The sequence below is a fragment of the Quercus lobata genome, chromosome 7 (assembly GCF_001633185.2).
Source record: "Quercus lobata isolate SW786 chromosome 7, ValleyOak3.0 Primary Assembly, whole genome shotgun sequence".
Classification (NCBI taxonomy): domain Eukaryota; kingdom Viridiplantae; phylum Streptophyta; class Magnoliopsida; order Fagales; family Fagaceae; genus Quercus; species Quercus lobata.
This window is the reverse complement of record NC_044910.1, coordinates 35,204,557-35,208,869: the sequence shown is the minus strand read 5'-3', so window position 1 is coordinate 35,208,869 and position 4,313 is coordinate 35,204,557. Positions and strand designations below refer to the sequence as shown.

Here is a 4,313-nt window from a genome sequence, read left to right as displayed (position 1 = left end):
AGTTTAAAACTACTGTGATAGTTCTGAGTGATCAGTGAGATAATATTGGTTGTGGAAGTGGAAGTAGAAGTCAAGTTTGAGAGGAAGTGAAATGCGAGAATGGTGTTGAAGGTGGTTCACCTTTATTGGCTTGAGAGCTCTCACAAGAAATCCTGCATTTTTTTTTCTTTTGTGTTTATACTATAAAAAAAATATATATATTATTGCATAAATTAATGTGGCCATTCTACAATGCTCTATGAGAGTCCACCGCTTACCATTAGTCCAATTTTCTAGGCTCCTCTAATTGCACCAAGAGAGGCCATTTTCAGCCAAACATCTGTCCCTTCCAAATTTATGGTTCAAAACTTTGGTAGACCAGACAACCGGAAATTATACCTTTTAAATCAATTGTTGTGTTGTAATGCTTAAACAAATTATTTGACCCATGGAAATTATGACTATTTATGTTTTCTAAGTTGGTGTTTAGCTTTGCTTGAAGCTTCAAGAAAAGTTAATTTCAGAGATCTCTTAAGACAAGGCTTGCATCTAGAAGGTATAATTTTTCCTTTTCCTTCCAGTGGGATCTAAACATATTTATTTATATTAGTTTTGTTTACAAGTTTATGCTTTAAGGTAGAAGAAAGTGATGCACATTCTAGAATGTTAATTTCACGTTCAAAACTTTGGTAGGCAAGAGGACTAGAAACTCTTTTATAATATTTTGTCTACAATATTTTAGATCCTTATTTTGTCTATAATATTTCAGATCCTTAGTAATCAACAAAGTGGCATAAGATAATGGGGTGGCAGATTTTTTATTGATATGAAAAAAAGTATAGAGAAATTGTCATAGCAAGTCTTAATGACAACTTATGTTTGTTTATTAAAAAGTGTTTTTTCTTTCTTTCAAGAGACAGACTGAACTTTGGTGAGATACAGTTTTATTTAATTAAATTCCTAGAATCATTGTTCTCTGTCAGTTTTTTTTACGAAGTTTGTCTACAAAACTTTCTACAAGTAAATTAATAGAGAGATTGAAAAATTGAATTGGAACTTAAGCAAATTTATCTGTCATTCCCATATTTGATAAAATAGTGGATTAGGAGCCTCATTAAAAACCTGAAAGGATTAACAAATAGTCATAATACAATTGTAGGATAGTTTATGTACCTTAAATTTGGTTCTCTACAATCCATTTGTTTCTTTAATTGGCTACTGATCTTACGTTATGAGATTTTGAAATTTTTGATACTAGGATTTGTTTTAGGTTTCAATTTTAAGTAAAAGTTGAGTCTAATCTTGTATGATTAATTTTCTTTACTTTTAGATGAATTGCATGAGGTTGATTAATAATCTTTCTCTAATTGTATGTCTTAAATAATTATATATATGATCAAAGTGTATTCTTAATTGGTATTGTGAGTAGTACTTTTTGCTTCCAATATGTTTCCCGTGTTTTCTTTATTTCAAAATTTCTTTCTTTTTTGGTTTTCAAGAAACATAGGTCTCTTCTATCAAAAGCCTACAACAGGAAGTCTTCCCTGTACAGATTCTAATATGTACTTCCCTTTTCTTTTTAAATTTTCTTTTTGGAATTTTTTTGCTCAATTAATCCAATTTTTAACTCTCTTAACACATTATTATTCTCAACTTTATTCCCATCATCTACAGGGTTTATAGTTTGAATTTGTTGTTGATTCAAAAATGCAAATTGTTTGATGAATTACATTAGTTTTTTGTTCTTTTTCCACAATTTGATTTTGTACAATGTCCCTTTTTCAGGTTTAATAAGTGGACATATATACTCAATGCTTACTCAAATTTGCGTATAAAAAAGGTATAATATACTCTCTTCTATTTTTGCATTGTCTCTTCAAGACCATGGGTTCTCCCAATGGCTACTCTATTTTTTGAAATTAAAATAAAAAAACAGAAAAATAAATTACATAATTATGAAAATAATTAAAGAAAAGAAGCTATTGAAGATCAATATTAAACTCAAGTTCTCACTTGAAGTGAAGCTACAACCTACATTTAGAGTTCAAAATGCTTTATTGTGCACAAAGGCCTTAAGAATTGGATTTGTTAGGACTAAGGAGGGGTTAATTAAAATATGATGATATGACCTTCTTGGCTAATTAGCATTAGCAAGAGGACTATTTTCTTCATATTCAGGTTGTAGCTTATCATGTAAAATTATGCATGATGGTCCCTTCTTAGGCTCACACCATGAAATTTCTATCCAAAAAACTGTATGTTTTAGTTTTACCTAAGAATGATATGACATTCTTTTTCATTTCCATCAAATTTGATAATAGTTTTCCCTCTCATCATATCTTGAATCTCTAGGAGAATATATCTCTTCCCAATTTACAATAGATTATAACATGTAGGATTTAGAGAATGTATAACAACTCCTTTATTGCAGCTTATGAATTTTAAGGAGAAAGATGGCTTTTCATTTTGATTGGTGATGAACTGGACTAATTATACCACTCACCAGTGGCATGGAATCTTTGAGGTTAGTTTTTACTTAGGAATATTTATTCTGTTTATTCTCTTTTCAACAAAAAGGAATATCACATTGTTGTTTCCCCTTTTTTGATTGAGAGAGTTTAGCTTAAGGATGTCTAACTTTTATTCTTTTGATAGTTAAGGTGAAAAGGGTTGCATTGGTGAGCTTCTTTTGTATTTCTCTTGCCTTTCGAAGGGCACGAGACTGAGGATGTATACTTTTATAATGCTTGGCCTACATGAGATGGAGTTTCTACTAATGAACAATTAGATGCTTGCAGTGCACACAAGATTGAGATAGGGCTGATGAATAACATTATATGTAATAACATTATAACCTTAGTTCACCAAGTTCAAGGTCCTTAATGTTTTTCTTTTAATATGTTATTTATTTATTTAAATGGATGTAGTTTATATAAAGATATGTAAAGCATTCTTGTGTTTGCATGTTGTGCTCCCTTTCTACTGTTTACTAATTGCACCATATATGACTTTTCAAATGATACTCCTAAAGGTGATTTTTTAAGCAACATTGATGGTGACAAGAACAAGGAATTAACAACCAAGATTTTGCAAATAGACTGAATAATAGAAAGGATTATGTTAAAAAAAGTGATAGAGACTGTTCAGAGACCTTAAATTTCATGAAAAAAAGGATGCAATTGATAATAGACATAGGATGCCAACCAATTGTTTGAGGTTATTAACTAAAGGTACAAATAAGTTATACAAAGTTAGATGTTGTTTTAACTTTGTACTTGGGTAGAACAAAGCAATCAAATTTCTCATATTGGTATAGTGTTTTTAGAGATTTGAACTTCTATAAATACTCATGTATTATTTAACATTCTTAAAAATAAATAAATAACACTATTTTAGAACTTAGTTATTAATTTTCCCGTGCATCGCATGGGTTAGCGACTAGTATTACTATAAATTGCAAAAAGAAACAACCAAAACAATGGAACAGTGACATATACTACACATCACACACGAAGAGCGTTGTAGCTCAATTAGCATGTGTTTGGGATGAGATAAATTTTTCAACTTATCTCCAATTTCAACTTATTTTTGCTACTATTCATGGGTCTTACTGCACTTTTTGATACTATTTAAGAGTCTCACTACACTATTTAGCTAACTTTTACCTTTATCTACAATACTTTCAACAAAAAGTTTTCAGTTTTAACAAAATAAGCCGTTCTCAAACGGACACTTTTGACATGATTAATTTTGTCAACTTATTTTGCTATTCAACTTATTTTTGCTATTATTCATGGGTCCTACTATACTATTTCAGCTAATTTTTATTTTCATTTACAGTACTTTTAGTAAAAAGTTTTCAATTTTAACAAAATAAGCAAATCCCAAACGGACTCTTACTATGAATTTCTTGATATTTTTGACAGGAACATTTAGGGTTTAAATCCTTCCTCCTCATTGTAACTATTGAATTATTAAAAAAATGGAAATTACATGGACAAAAAATAATAGGAAGAATATTGAAATTAGATTCTAAATTAAGTTAACATATACTTTAACTCAGAATTAGATGCAAAAATCTTGAAATGTATGAAATGCATGAACAAGTGATGATTTAAAAATGAATTAACATAGGATAATAAGAGAGTGTTTCAATATGTATTATGTGATAATGGATGATGCTTAAGCATGTGAAAATATGTTAATGCATAAATTATAAGAAAAATGGCTTTTAGTGACAAAACCTTATTGAGGATTGCACAACATCCTTGCAAATATATATTTAGGTAGGTTGCAAATTACACCCCTAAAGTTTGAGAGTGTTTGAATTTTAC

General features: G+C 29.5%; 1 long non-coding RNA gene across 2 annotated transcripts; it reads left to right on the top strand.

Annotated features, from left to right (window-relative positions):
- Positions 1-203: 203 nt before the first annotated feature.
- On the top strand, positions 204-2,856 carry LOC115952261. Of its 2 annotated transcripts, XR_004083305.1 has the most exons (4): positions 204-535; positions 1,765-1,819; positions 2,411-2,503; positions 2,635-2,856. It is a non-coding gene; the product is annotated as an uncharacterized LOC115952261 (long non-coding RNA). The 2 variants fall into 2 exon arrangements; XR_004083306.1 differs by lacking the exon at positions 1,765-1,819.
- The last annotated feature ends 1,457 nt before the right edge of the window (positions 2,857-4,313 follow it).